We start from the raw sequence: 16,283 nt of genomic DNA, 5'->3' as shown, positions 1-16,283 counted from the left end.
ACACTATGGGAAAGGGCCAGTGAGGATCGGCCAATGAAAGCACTACTCCAGTGTTTGGATCCTTTGGGGAGAATACAGGAAATGACCCCAGGGGTGTCCAGCCCCAAGAAGAAGACAGACAGGGAAGGGCCAAGCATTTGGAGACTGCTGAGTGTGTCCCCAGCCCCAGGCCTCAGCCTGGGTTGTACAGTAAGGGGCAGGAGGTGTGGGAAATGTCAGCATGAGTCTTTGGAGAGTTGAGGGGGACATTGAGAACAGCTAGAATTGGTGCCCAATCCTCCCACACCCCTGAGAGCAGAGGTGCCTGCAAGGTTGGGGGAAACAGGGCCTGGGGAGTCTCTGCACTCCAGTGGGGGCACAGAGCTGGTGAGAAGGGAGACCCACATGGGCTGTGAGGGCACGGCAGGTGTGGTGTGGGGTTGTGGACCTGTGACACGGTGGCACGGAAGGACTCCGGGCAGCAGCTGCAGGGACACCTGGGGTTCATCCCCGGATGACAGACCTGCATCTGCGACCCCTAGGGACGGCGCTGCCTCATCCCCATGTGAGCCAGATGCAGGCGTTGTTGGGTTTTTTGGCCTGAGTTTAATCCTGAATCTGGCTGAATATTGGCCTACAAATGGCAGCTCTCAACTTGCAGGGGAAGACAAAGACTTTTGGCCTCAGTGAGAAGGGCTCAAGAGCAAGTTAAGGACATTGGTAGAAAAGGCAAAGGATAAGTTTCCAGAAAGCCTGCCATCCTGCCTCTCTGTATCAGAGCTGGTGCCTAAGAAGAGGTGAGGAGAGAGGAGTGAGGAGCAAGGTGAGGAAGGGCCAGGCCTTCACAATAGGCAAAGCCCAAGGGTTTCTCCCACATGAACGATGTGGATGGGAATGAGAGCCTCCTGTGTTCTCTCATCTGAAAGCCAGTGTAATCATTTCTCTTAAGGAAGCCTAGTAAAGACATGCCCATGATACAGGGAGGCCTCAGTTGGGTAGGTGTGCACTCTGTGTCCATGATGATGGTGGTGGTGACATTGGTGACGGAACACGCTTGCTCTGCTCCTGTGGGGATGTTGTGTGGGAGTCCCCATGTAAAGAAAGAGAATGGAGAGCAAAATAACAGCTGGCACTGGGGCACAGCTGGGCCAGGAGCCGAGGTCCTCTTAGGCAGGTAGGTGCAGTGGCTCACTGTGACCTTCCTTCGTGACCTGATGAGGTGGGAGGCTCCTGCCACATGGCCGGTTTCCACCTGTAGCTCCAGGGAGGTGGCTATTTCTTTGAAGAGGGATTCCGGGGTAGAGCAAGAAAATTTAGGTTAGCAGGTGGGAGGTAAGACCGGAAGTGACTCCCCACCCCCAGGCATAGGTAGCCCACACAGGGGAAGTTTGGGGCTCTGCTGAGAGTGCTGAGCAGATGCAGATATTGTGGCTACAGACAGGTGACTCAACCCGAGGGTGTGCTCAAAACCACCTGTGGTCTTCTAGTCTTCCTCCCTTGGCTCATCCCTTTGATGCATTTCATAGGCTGACATGCCCAGTGGCCTTCTGTCCCTGGGCCTTCATAACCTCCTGGATGACTGGATGGACAGACAGGATGATGGACAGCTGGACTGATGGCAAATAGGATGATGAACAGATTGGTTGATTGAATTGTTGCCCTGTGCATTCATTATCTCTGATAATTTAGTTTCACTGGAATGTTACTAATTTGGCTCTTTGGGATTTAAGATTATGTATTTGAAAACGGGAAAGAGAAAAAGGCTATTATAATGTCTTCCAAGCATTGACACTTTAAAAAGTGATGAGTTCTTCCTGTCTGGTTGGCTTATCTTGGGCCCCGAGGGGAAGACTGAAGCCCCAGCAGCCTCCAGCATTTGGTCTAGGAGAGAGTTCACCCATTCCCACATTGTTACTCTTAAACTGTTGTGTGCAAGCCTGCGCATTCTGAGGTTCTTTTTCTCCACATTTCATGTCTCCATTGCACTTGGTGGTCTATTTTGATAGTATTATCACTGCGTGTCAGGAAACCAGGAGAAAGTCGTAAGTCGGCTCTTTGAACAGGAGCCTCAGCAATTGTCGCTTTCTTTGGGTGATAGGTTGAATGTTGCAAGAGTGACATTGAGTTGCTAAAAGAACATTTTTAGCAATGAAGTGGATAAATGCAGAGTACGAGGGGAAGCATAAGCTGTCACTTTTTGTGCATCAAGCCTGAGACAAATGACATTTCATACATTTTTTTCCCCAAAATTAGATCATCAAATGAACAGTACTGACTGGGACTTTCATAATTTGTGTTCATGCAAGCACATCATTGCCTTAACGACTGCTGATTAAGAGTCATTGCTAAGTATTTCTAAGTTCTGTCTCTGCATGTGGAGCAGTGCACTAGGTACACGCTCACTGTTGTGAGGCCCAGATAATGTGAGGGGGGACACTGTATGCTGTGCATGGAACTGGATGGCCCTATGATTTCTGTCATATGAGCATCTGGGGACTCCCGCCCTGACCAGGTTGAAGTTACATGTGGCAAGTATACCCTTCTGACTGAAATGGCCAGAAGGTGGATGATATATGTGAATTAGACAGTTTGCAAGGTACTGGACATCAGGCAGTGAGGGACAGTGATCTTTGACAGTGAGGAAATAAGCCAAATGAGCCCTCCATTTGCCCCAATTTACTGCCTTGAGAGAGTTTTCACACCATCCCTTAGGTGGGACAGCCGAGGCAGAGCCCAGCGAACTCCCTGACTTGAAGATGCTGAGATTCTAGGGAAACCAAAGCATCTGGAATTCACGGGATAGGGTAGGGGGCAGAAGAGAACTGGCCGGTCAGAGAGAGAATTCAGGCATCTGCAGTGGTCCCTCTGACCATTCAACTGAGCACTGATTATTGCATGTGTGTGTGAGGGAGAGAATCATGTGGAAGAATTGGAGGGAATAGTATCAGGTCCTCACATGGGACTGGAAATAGTGTCTTTTCCTACAGGTCAGTCTGGAATACCTTGAGACTCAGCCTAAGAAAAAAAGAAATGTTGGGGCGCTTGGGTGGTTCAGTCGGTTAAGCGTCCGACTTCGGCTCAGGTCATGATCTTACGGTCATGGGTTCGAGCCCCGTGTTGGGCTCTGTGCTGACAGCTAGCTCAGAGCCTGGAGCCTACTTTGGATTCTTTGTCTCCCTCTCTCTGACCCTCCCCTGCTCACACTGTCTCTCTCTCTCTCTCTCTCTCAGAAGTAAATAAAACATTAAAAAAATGTTTTGAAAAAAGAAATGTTATGTATAAAAGAACAAAGATAAAGGATGAGAGCAGATTTCTCATTGAAAAAAATATATACAAGCAAGAAAATAGTGGACCACTATTTTAAAAAGCACTAAAGGAAAAAAAATAAGATAAAGTTCTATACTCAGCAAAATTATCTTTTCAAAAAAAGTTATAATAAAGACACATTCAGACTTGCCAAAGTTGAAAGGATTTATCACCAGGGAGGGGACTTTCCCTATAAGAAATATTAAAGGAAATTCTTTAGACAGAGGGAAATGATACCAGATAGAAATGTGGATCTGCACAAAGCAATGAAAAGTACCAAAAATAGTAACTTTCTGGGATAATATATAAGACTTGTTTTAGTATTTCAATCTCTTTAAAAGGTAATGGACTCTCTCAACAAAAATAATAATGTAGGATGAGGTTTATAACATAGGTAAAAGTAAAATGCATGACAATAATTACATAAAGGCCAGAAGTGGAGAAAACCTTATACTATTGTAAGGGTTTTATGCTATACCTGACATGGTATCATATCACCTGAAAAGAGACTGTGGGAAGTTGAAGATTTATACTATAAACCCTAAAGCTACCACTAAAATAATAATACAAAGAGTTATAGCTAATAAGCTATAAGCTAATAAGGAGTTAAAATGGGATCCAGCAATGCTAAGCTAAATCAAAAGAAGGCAGGAAAAGAAGTAGCAGAGAATGAAGAGATTGTTCAAATAGAAACCAAATAGCCATGTGGTATATGTAAACCAAACCGTGTTCATAAACGCTTTAAGTGCAAATACCTCAATTAAAAAGCAGAGATTGCCAGATTGGCTGAACAAGCAAGACCAAACTAGATGCCTAAAGAAACACACTTCAAGTTTAAAGACACAAAGAGGTTAAAAGTAAAAAATGGAAAAAGATACACCATGCTCACATTCATCAAAAGAGAGCTGGAATGACTTAGTATCAGACAAAATGGATTTCAGAGCCAAGAATAAGGCCAGGGATAATAGGGCCATTTCGTAATGACAGAGGGGCCAGTTCCAGAGGACATAGTAATCCTAAACCCAATAATGACCTTTGCAGGTGGTTACTTTGGTTATCCCCACTTTGCAGATGAGGAAATGGGGGCTCGGTGCAGTTGGACTTGCCCAGGCTCCCACACACTAGTTGAAGCCTGATTCGTCTGACCCCAGAGCCCATGTTGATACGGTGAAGCAATGCCCTGAGCAGGAGTGGGAAATCACACTGAGCTGCCTGGGAGGCCTTCCAAGGAGGTGAAACTCACCTTCTCTGTGTAGAATGAACAAATACCACTGAGTGAATGAGACCCCCATTGCACACAGGTCCTACTTCAGTTTAATGTACTGTTATGAGGTCTACACTTAACCGAAGATGAGGTCTGACCTCCATGGGGCTTAGTGCCTCTGGTCCTCCAGACCTGCCCTTCCAACCGATTCTTGATGCTGATGAAAGGGAGCCTCTTCCCATGTCAGACACAGCAGAGGCAGGGGCCCGGGATCCAGGGGCTGGGGCATCTCCTTACTTTCATCTGTTAACAGTCATTAAGCACTTCCTGTGTACATAGGCACCATTAAAAGTGCTTTCCATGTAGTAACTTAGCTAACTCTCAAATTAGATGAGTACTATTATCAGACTGACTTGCTACAAGAGGAAACTGAGGCCTGATGGGGATTAAATAACTGGCCCAAAGTTAAGCAGCTAAAAAGTGGCAGAGTTAGGCTTTAAAGCCAGAGTGTCTGTCTCCAGAGACCATGCTCAAAACCACTGTGCCATGTGCAAACCAGATGTGCCCCATGCTCCAGAAAATAGGGGGGTTCACATTAATGGCATGAGCGCAGTTTGAACCTAGCATGCCATTTCACAGCTGTGTGACCTTGGAAAGGTCTCTCCCCTTCCTGAGCCTATAGATGAGTCTTGCTGAACTGCCCAGAAGTTAGCATTAAACTGGATCCTCCCATGATGGGGGAAGTTGGTTGGCAGGACTGGACTCTTTTCCTATCAGACCCTCTGAGGTGATTCTCTGCTCTCGCCCCCTGTTGTAGGGCTAGGGAAAGTAAGGCGGGATGTGGTTAAATTACTCACCCCAAACCTCTTTGGTAAGTGAGGGAGGGGCTGGAACAGGAGCTGGGGAACCAAAGTCCTCTCCTGGCGTGCAGCCGGGCACCATTCCCAACGGCTAGGGCTTCATGCTCACACGTGTTCTGCATTTTGGCTTTTAATCTCAGTATGTAAGTGGAGAATCCAACTGGCCTTGCTTGGACCTGATGAAAACCCTTCACCTGCCCATGTGGGAACACCGAGAGTCAAATTCTGTGGGCTCTGGTTAGTCACATGATTCAAGCCTCGGCTTCCACCTTCTTTCTTTAAGGATTGACAGGGTCAACCAAGTTCTTAGGATTGTTCCTATTTAACTGTACTTATGCATTGACTCTCTTCTCCATATCCAAGCAAACTCAGATTGAATTTCCTACAATGTCTGAGAGAGGAATAGCAAAGCTAACCCCGAATTGCAGAATCTTTTTATGAGGTTGCATCATGAAGAGGGGCGGTATGAGAGGTGGTGAGGGGAGCACTCATCACAGAAGGGGTGGGATCTTTTGGTCAGGGCTCTGCTACCTTGGATCTTACCACTGGGAGTGTCAGTTTCCTCACCTCTTAAAGCCTAGCACATGAGAGGCACTCAGTAAATACTAGAATCTCCTCTTCTTTTTTTCCTGGATGTGATTACATTGAAGAATCCCAGCTCTCTCACCCTCCCCCACCATGACCCATTAGACACATGTGGGAACTGCCTGGTTAGGGCTCCTCAGGATACAGCCTCGGAGAGTAGAAGCAAGTCACATTCTCAGCAGACCTGACTCCATATCATCAGGGTCTGCAAGAACAAGTGTGGGACCTAGAAAGGCTGCATAGTTCCTGCTGTTCCATCCACTGCAGTAGTGCTTAACAAGAACCCTAGCTGTTGACCTTGGCCCTTCACAGCCACATTCTTCACAGGGACCTATTACAGTGTTTCTTGGCCCTTGATCGTTACCTGTACCTGGATGCCCATGTCCAGGGGCTGTGCTTTCCATGTGGTCCCCCTTGATATCAACACTGGAAGATGCCACCCCCTCCATCAGGGCCCCTTTGTGAGAGCCTCTTCATCTCAGGCCCTGGCTGCTTCATTTGTCCTCAGTGTGTTTCAGAATCCCGCATGAAAGAGCAGAACTGGCCGAAGCAAAATAAAGAAATTTCTGTACAAAATTGGAGTAGGGGCAAGTCTCAGAAGAGATCTATGACCCAGCATGATGATAAGGTTATCAGCAAACATGCACTGACCATGCCTTTCATGTTAGACACAGAGCTGCTGTTTGCTGTTTGGAGATGTCATCCAGCTGGGCAATGACTGAATCATTATATTTTAAAGATTGCATAAGAGAACTCTAAAACAATGACAAGTGTTTGTAAATTAAAAAAAAAAAAGTGACGTGATGCGGAGCCCCTCAGTTATTTAGTAGGCTTAATCCCAAGACTAATTCCTCAGGGAGATTCAACACCACCTCATTTATCTGGCATTGACCATTTCTTGGAACAGAGCCAAGGCCTGAAAGAAGCAAAACAGAACTCTGCGAATCCCAGAGATGACATGAAGTCCGTGTGCTGAAGCTCAAGCCCTTACTCATTCCCAAAGGAGCCTGGCCAGCTTCTCTGGAGCCTGGTCCTACTTGTGTCTCACACATGGTTCCTGATTTCCTGGCGTTGCAGAGTCGTAAAGAGAGAGGGCATCTGAACGCAACAGCTAAGAGTGCTGCTGACCAAAGAAGAGCCAGAAGAACTAGAAAAAACAGACTCAAAATCCAAGAGCAGAGTAGGTCCACCTTAGGCCCCAGGAAGAATTGGAACTCTGGTGGAACATGAAGTCCTTCAGGCAGAGTGGGCTCTGCGCAGGCAGGCAGGCTGGTGCAAGGAACATAGCTGTTTGAGGGTCACCCCTCCGTCCTCGAAGCTGCAGATTTATTATTCCCTGGAATAAACTAGATAGTATTTCTTTAACTGCTCAGCTTTTCATAGTAATCCCCTGGACGTGTATTTCTCAAAACAGATAAGTAGGTCAGCCTGACTTGGATCTAATATGGCAGAGACCATTTTGCTCCCCATCCAATATCTTAAGAAGAAACAGAGCCAAGAAAAACCCTGGCTGGTGCAGGGCCATGTGGAGCTAGCAATGCTGGTGGAGGATTCTAGGTGTGGGGGTCATGGGTCCGGCTGGCTAGGATTGCATGTATGGGCAGGGTAGGGGTGAGTTGGGCTTTACCCTAGTGCCAAGTAACTGGGTAACTGAGTGAAAGGGGTTCATGTATGGCTCATACTCAGAAATGGTGCGGGGCGCCTGGGTGGCTTAGTCGGTTAAGCGTACGACTTTCACTTAGGTCATGATCTCGCGGTTCGTGGGTTCGAGCCCCGCATCGGGCTCTGTGCTGACTGCCAGCTCAGAGCCTGGAGCCTGTTTCAGTCTGTGACTCCCTCTCTCTCTGACCCTCCCCTGCTCAAGCTGTCTCTCTCTCTCCTAGAAATAAATAAAAACATTAAAAAAAAAAAAAAGAAATGGTGCAAGGAACTGGCAGACCTCTTGAGAAGGGACTGGCTAGGATCCAAATGCTGATCCCAGTAGAAGAGCCCTCTCTGTGCTACTATGACAACTTCTTCAGTCATACTCTTGGCTCTGCCCCAGCCTAATTTTCTAGAACACCAACGGGTCTCTGATCAATGTCTTCCCTTTACATTTCATTGATCAGAGAACTCTTCCTTTGGACAGAGTTAGGGCCTTCAAGAAGAATCTCAACATTTTGGGACTCTGGATTAAAATCCTAGGTGTCTCCTCATTTCTGCTGTCACTTTCTGGTCATTATCCAGACAACAACCTGTTTGATTTTAGGGATTTAGAAAGACAGCACAATAAAAATGCTTATGATGATAAATTGTTTCTCCACTTTGAAAGAACTTTGCTCCAAGATTTCTCTCTTTAGCTCACTTGCTCTCTGTCTCTCTGTCTCTCTCTCTCTTTTCTTTTTCAAAAAAGGTTTCTGTTTTTGACTGCCTAACATTCTCTGAGTCCCTGCTAGGTAAGGGGCCAGAGCCTGTATACATGTTGCCACCTTTAATCCTCCAACAGTCCTGTGAGCAAGAATTATTATCCTTATGCTGTTCCCAAGGATTGAAGAACTAAGACCAGAGGTGAGATGCTATTTCTCCAGATCTAGTAGAAATTGGAGACAGGTTCTGATTCAGGTCTCCCAAATCCAAGGCTCTCATTCCTAATTCAGGGCCTTGGGAGGATGATAACTTTGTTTCTGGCCCCTGGGTTCCATGTTAACACAGTCCACGATTGTTTTGCTGTCAACCTGTGGTCATTGGAAAAAATAATCTCCCAGTGAGAAGATCCACATGTCATATTTGTGAGTGTCTTATGTTAGTAGGTCTTATCTTGTCAGGTAAATTAGAGTGGGAGAGTAGCAGGCAGTAAAACTGAACTTCATCATTGATAAAGAAAAGAGAGATTACTAAAATGACCCAAGGACAATCCATTTTATTGGCAACATTTCTTTGAAGATCTCAGCCCAAACTTCTTTTTTTTTTTAAGTTTTTTTTTTTTATGTTTTTATTTATTTCTAAGAGAGAGAGAGAGACAGCGTGAGCAGGGGAGGGTCAGAGAGAGGGAGACACAGACTCTGAAACAGGCTCCAGGCTCTGAGCTGGCAGTCAGCACAGAGCCTGACGCAGGGCTCGAACCCACGAACCATGAGATCATGACCCAAGTGAAAGTCGGACGCTCAACTGACTAAGCCACCCAGGCGCCCCTTTTAAACTTCTTAAGGGCATAAAGAAGGCAGTTATAAATTTTATATGAAATGGATAGCATTCAGACATATGAGAGGATAATGGATAAAGCTGGCATCCATCCTAGGCCAATTTGCCAAATTTTGAATCTACTGTTTTGTTTTGGTTTTTTTACATTTATTTTTGAGAGACAGAGAGAGACAGATTACAAGCAGGGGAGGGCCAGAGAGAGAAGACACAGAATCCAAAGCAGGCTCCAAGCTCCAGGCTGTCAGAACAGAGCCCGATGAGAGGCTCGAACTCACAAACTGTAAGATCATGACCTGAGCTGAAGTCAGACACTTAACCAGCTGAGCCACCCAGGCGCCCCTCTACTGTGTTCTTATTTTAGCCTTCCTTGAGATGGTCCATAACTCTCCACAAGGATTCACTCATCACATCAAGAAAATAAAGAGCGGGGGCAGGGGGAGGAGCAAAGTTTCACAAGTTGACTTTTGAATTTGTAATCAGTTAAAAATGTTTTGGATGAAAGTTAGACTCGTTAGAGACTTGCTCAATCAGGAAAGGAGGAGAGAGAGAGAGGGAGAGAGAGAGAGGAGGGAGGGAGGGAGGGAGAGAGCACAGGAGCGAGAATGAGAGTGTGAGAAAGAGATGTGCTCTGGAATCTAGATATCACAAGGACCAGGAACTGGGAAGGGCATCTGCAGTGGAGGCAGCTCTGCTCTTGGTGTCAAGGATCCATCTCTCATGTCCCGTGTTCTCAGCCTTTGCTGAGTGTCTGCTCATTTTCCTTGTTCCTCTGCATTTGTGACTGCTCTTTGGCCATGACATTTATAGCGTCTCCATTTCATCTGTACTCCAGGATGGTGTCTCAAAGATCTAGCACTGAATTCCTGGCTCAATTTGAGTTGTACTTCCCATCTCAGTTGTTTTTGGTTAGAGAATGGGGTCACATATTATGAACATGCCTACTGATGCTTTGATTGTATGGGTGGTGAGACAGCTCTCAGAGAACAGTAGCTGAGCAACTACCTATTAAAGTGTAGATGGTAGCAGGGGCGCCTGGGTGGCTCAGTTGGTTAAACATCTGACTTTGGCTCAGGTCACATTCTCACAGTTTGTGAGTTCAAGCTCCGCTTTGGGCTCTGTGCTGACAGCTCAGAGGCTAAGCCTGCTTTGGATTCTGTGTCTCCCTCTCTCTCTGCCCCTCGCCCACTTGTGCTCTGTCTCTCTCTCTGTTTCTCAAAAATAAATAATTTTTTAAGAAGTTTAAAGTACACATGATAGCTTTTACGATATTTTCGCACTAATCCTTCCAGGCTGATGTATAGATAAGGAGCTCAACTTTGTACATTGATCTTATATCCAGCAACCTTGTTGCACTGTCACAATAATTGTAATAATCTGTTTGTAGTTTTTTTGCATTTCCTATGTAGATAACCATATCATCAGTGGAAAATGATAGCTTGATTCTTCCTTTACAATTATTTACATTTATTTTTTTGTCATATTATTGAAGTGGCAACGACCTCCCATGCAGTGGTTGAAACAACTGATTGTTAACAGGCACCTGAATTTTAGTCTTGACTTTAAAAGGCATGTGCCTACCGTTTCCCCATTAAGGGTGTTATTTGGTGTGAGTATGTTACAACTATTCTTCTCCCCCAGTTTCACTGAGAAATAATTGACATATATCACTGTATAAGTTTAAGGCATACAGAATGATAGTTCGATTTATGTATATTGTGAAATGATTACCACAGTAGGTTCAATTAACATCCATCTTCTCATGTAGATAAAATAAGAAGTAAAGAAAGGAGAAAATAATATAGGGAAAAAATTTCTCCTTGTGATGAGAACTCTTAGGATTTTGCACTTTTAAGTTCTTTCGTATACATCAGTTAACAGTGTTAGCTATAGTCATCATGTTTTATATCACATCCCTAGTTCTAATTTATTTTGTAACTGGAAGTTGGTACCTTTTGACAATCTTTCTCTAGTTCCCCCTTCCTCCCTGCCTCTGCTAACCACAAGCCTTGCCTCTTTTTCTGTGAGGTTTTTTAAGTGCCACATATCAATGAGATCATACAGTATTTGTCTTTCTCTGTCTTATTTCACTCAGCATAATGCCTTCAGGGTCCATTCATGTTGCTGCAAATGAAAGGATTTCCTTGTTTTGTTTTTTTTTTTTATGGCTGAATAATATTCCTCTGTGTGTGTGTGTGCCACAACTTCTTTATCTGTTCATCCATTCACTGATGGTTGGCTTGTCTTCATACCTTGACTACTGTCAATAATGCAGATACAAACCTGAGGGTGCAGATATCTTTTTGAGTTAGTGTTTTCATTACCTTTGAATATATTCCCAGAAGTGGAATTGCTGGATCATATGGTAGTTTTATTTTTTATTTTTTGAAGATCTTCCACACTGTTTTCCACAGTGGCAGTACCACTTTATAATCCTACCGACAGGGCACAGGACTGCCTTTTCTCTCCATCCACACTTGCATTTGTTGTCTCTTGTCTTTTTGACGATGGCCATTCTAACTGCCATGAGGTGATATCTCATTGTGATTTCAACTCACACTTCTCTAATGACTAGTGATGTTGAACATGTTTTCATGTACTTGTTGGTCTTTTTATATCTTCATTGGTGAAATGTCTATTCAAGTCTTTTGCCCTTTTTCAATTGGGTTATTTATTGTTTTGGGGTTGGGGTGTTTTTTTTGGGCTATTGAAGTATACATGAGTTTTTATGTTTTATATGTCAGACATTAGCCCCTTATCAGATACATGGTTTGCAAATATTTTTTTCCCATTCCATGAGTTGTCTTTTCATTTTGTTGATGGTTTTTTTCATGTTACAGAATCTTTTTAGTTTGATGTAGTCTCGCTTATTTATTTTTTATTTTGTTGCTTGTGCTTTGGTATCATATCCAAAAAATCATTACCAAAACCTATGTCAAGGAGCTTTGTTCCTATATTTTCTTCTAGAAGTATTATGGTCTCTGGTCTTACATTTAAGTCTTTAACCTATTTTCAGTTCATTTCTGTGAGTGGTGTAAGAATGGTGGGTCAGTTTCATTCTTTACATGTGAATATCCAATTATCCCAGCACCATTTATTGAAAAGACTATCTTTTCTCCCTTGCTTCTTGCTCCCTTGTCAAATGTTAGTTAACTCTAGATGCTTGGGTTAATTTCTAGGCTCTCAATTCTGTTCCATTCATCTATTTGTATGTTTTTATGCCAGAACCATACAGTTTTGATGAATATAACTTTATAGTATAGCTTGAAATGAAAAAGTATGATACCTCATGCTTTGTCCTTCTTCCTTGGGGTTTCTTTGGTTTTTTGGGGTCTTTTGTTGTTCTGTATAAAAGGAGTGTTTTTTTCTACTTTTGTAAAGAATACCATTGGAAGCTTAGTAGGGATTGCACTGAATCTATACATGGCTTTTGGTAGCATTGACATTTTACCAGTATTAATTCTTCCAATCCATGAACATGGGATATTATTTTATTTATATATGTCTTTTTTTATTTCTTTCATTAATGTCTTATAATTTTCAGCATAGAGACCTTTTACCCCCTTAGTTAAATTTATTCTTAAATATTTCATTGTTTTTGGTGCTGTTGTAAATGTGACTGATTTTTTATTGCTTTTTTTAGAAATTTGGTTATTAGTGTATAGAAACACTATTATTTTTGTATATTAATTTTGTGTCCTGCAAGTTTACGGACTTCTTTGATTAAATCTAACAGTGTTTTGGTTGAATGTTTAGGATTTTCTATATATAAAATCCTGTTGTCTGTAAATAGAGGCAATTTTAACTGCTTCCTTTTCAATTATGATACTTTATATTTTTATTTCCTGATTGCTCTATCTAGGACTTTCAGTACTATGTTGAATAGAAGTGATAAGAGTGGACACCCTTGTCTTGTTCCTAGTATTAGAAAAAATGCTTTTTATCCTTTCATCGTATGTTGAATATGAGGTTAGATATGGGCAAAACATATATGGCCTTTATTATGGTAAGATTGTTAACAGTTTTATCATGGGGGTACATAGGTGGCTCAGTCAATTAAGTGTCCAACTCTTGGTTTTGGTTCAGTTCATGATCTTACAGTCATGGGATCAAGCCCCATGTTGAGCCCCATGTTGAGCCCCACATCAGGCTCTGTGCTGAGTGTGGAACCTGCTTAGGATTCTCATTCTCCCTCTGTCTCTGTCTGTACCCTGCTTGTACTCTCTCTATCTCAAAGTAAATAAACATTTAAAAAAAAAAAAGTTTTATCATGAATGAATGTTGATTTCTGTCAAGTGATTTTTCTGCATCTATGAGATAATCATGATTCTTTTCTTTATTCTATTAATATGATGTGTTACTCTGATTGATTTGCATATGTTAAACCATCCTTGCATCCCAGGGATAAATCCCGCTTGATCATGGTGAGTGATCCTTTTCATGTGCTGCTGAATTCAGTTTGTTAGTATTTTTTTTTTGTTAGAAATTTCTTTATTATTTCCTATTCTTATTAAGCACCAGCTTAGTTTGTTAGTATTTTATTGAGAATTTTTGTACCATATTTATGAGGATATTAGTCTGCAGTTTTCTTTTCTAGTAGTGTCCTTTTTCTAGTTTTGGTATCAGGATAATATTGGCTTCATAGAATGAGTTTGAGAGGCTTCTGTCCTCTTTCATATGTTTGGAAGAATTTTAAAAAGACTGGTGTTAATTCGTCTCTAAATGTTTTGTAAAATTCACCAGTGAAGCCATCTGTTCTTGGGGTTTTCTTTTTTGGGAGGTTTTTGATTACTGATTTAGTCTCCTTGCTAGTAATTGACCTATTCAGATTTTCTATTTCTTCCTGATTCAGTCTTGGTAATTGGTCTGTTTCTAAGAATTTTTCCATTTCTTTTACCTGTCCAGTTTGTTGGCATATAGTTGTTTATATGTGCAGATATTCTTTGTCATGTCAAGGAAGGTCTATTTTACCCTTAGTTTATGAAGAGGCTTTTGTGTGCTTATGTTTATTTTTTATTGGTTTTAAAATTACGAATAGATTTGACTTTTAGGGAATTATGTGCATTTATTTTATTGAGATAATTGTACCTTTTCCTCCTTTTAACCTGCTAATTTAGTGAATTTATATTAGTAGATTTTCTAATGTGTAGCAAATCTTGAGTTTGGGGATATAAACTTAGTCATGGGGTGTGTGTGTGTGTGTGTGTGCGTGCGCACGTACATGTGTGTAATACATTGTTGATTCTGTCTGCTAAGATTTATTTAGGACTTTTCCATTTACAATAACAAGTGAGACTGGTCTGTATCATTCCTTTCTAGCACTGCCTTTGTTCAAGTTGGATATCAAAGTTATACCACTTTCATTAAATAACTTGGGCAAAGGGTGTTTCTTTTTTTTGTTTTTTCAAAGAGTTTATGTAAAAGTAAATCATCTGTTCCTTGAATATTTGGTACAAATACCTGTAAAGCTGTATAAGGTTAATAGTATATTTCTGGGAACATTTAAAAATGATTGATTCTCTTTTTGTAGTGGTGTAGCTACTCAGATTTTCTATTCCTCTTGAGTCTGTTTTCATCATTTACATCTTTCCAGTAATTTTTCCATTTATTCTTAGTTTTAAGATTTATTGGCATAAGTTCATAATGTCCTTTTATCTCTTCAGTCCTTCCTGTATCTATAGTTATGCTTCCTTTGCCATTCCTAGTACTGTTTATTTTTCCCATCCCTTTATCTTGTTCTCTATATTTGTTTTTTTTTTTTTGTTTTTTTTTTTTTTACAAACAATACACTTTTGGTTCACTTGATCCTGTCCAGATTGTATCTGGTTTTTCTATTTAATTGGTTTTCATCTTTATTATTTATTTTCTTCTACTTTCCTTGTGTTTATTTTCCTGGTGTTCTTCTAGTACCTTAGCTTGGATATTAGTCATGAATTTTTGCTGTTTCTCCTTTTCTATTATAAACATTTAAAGTTGTAATATTTCTTTTTAAATACTGCTTTGGCTGGATCAACCATAATTTGATAAATAAAATTTTGTTTATCAATTCTAAGTGAATTTTAATTTCCACCATGACTTATTTGACCCAGGAATTGAGTGTGTTTTCAGATTTTCTAATATCTAATTTTAAAAAAAAAAATGATAGCTAACCTTTATATAATCCTCACAACAACCCCACAAAGTAGGACTATCACAACCCGAGTGGTGTGTATGTGAAGAATGGGGCACTGAGAGTTTAAGCAATTTGCCCCGAATTACACAGCCCCTTAATTGGCAGATCTAAACCCACCCAGTTTGGCTACAGGGTATAACCACTGTGCAATACTGCCATCTTTTTAGTAACTTTTCTCATTATTTTGTTGTTATAATGATAATTATTACTCTTATGTTGATTTTTGTACTTAATTCCATTGTAGTCAGAGGAAATGACCAATAAGATACAGAGTTTTTGAAATTTGTTATGGTCTACTTTGTGGCCTAGAAACATGGCCAGTTTCCATGTGTGCTTCAAGAGAATGTGCATTCAGTAATTGGATGCAAAGTTTTAAATGTGACCAATAGATGAAGGTTATTAATGGCATTATTCAAATACTCCCTATGCTTACTGAGGTTTTGGTGTATCTGATCTATCAAATCTCCCACTTTGATGGTAGATTTGTCAGTGTCTCCTTGTAATTCTGCCAGTTTGGGTCTCGTGAGTTTGAAGTCGTGTTATTCAATGTTTACAGTTTTGGAATTTATCTCTCCTCCTAGTGAACTGAGCATTTGGTCCTGCCGCAGTGACTCTCTTTAGCTCTAGCAAGGCTTTCAAATGTATTTTGCCCAATAATAATTATAAGGACAAAGACTTCTATTTGGTTGGTGTTTATCTGTTATATCCTTTTACTTTAAACTTTTCTGTTATTGTGTTGTATTGTTGTTTCTTATAAACAACACTTATCAGGTTTTTAAATTTAATTTACTCTGACAACCTCATTTTTATCTTTTTAGTCTAACTGTCATCACTGACAGTTCTTCCACCTTAGTCTTTGCTTTCTATCTTTGTGTTTTTTAAAAAATTAAAAAAAAATTTTTTTTATTTATTTCTGAGAGAGAGAGACAGCGTGAGCAGGGGAGGGTCAGAGAGAGAGAGAGGGAGACACAGAATCCGAAGCAGGCTTCAGACTCTGAGC

At 41.5% G+C, this 16,283-nt stretch overlaps 1 protein-coding gene across 2 annotated transcripts in view; it reads left to right on the top strand.

Annotated features, from left to right (window-relative positions):
- ACOXL (acyl-CoA oxidase like) overlaps nt 1–16,283 on the top strand; it is a 337,609-nt gene that overhangs the window by 171,514 nt on the left and 149,812 nt on the right. The window lies entirely within an intron of this gene.

Source organism: Crocuta crocuta, unplaced genomic scaffold, assembly GCF_008692635.1.
Source record: "Crocuta crocuta isolate KB4526 unplaced genomic scaffold, BGI_CrCroc_1.0 scaffold67, whole genome shotgun sequence".
Classification (NCBI taxonomy): Eukaryota; Metazoa; Chordata; class Mammalia; order Carnivora; family Hyaenidae; genus Crocuta; species Crocuta crocuta.
This window is presented reverse-complemented; position numbering and strand designations above follow the sequence as displayed.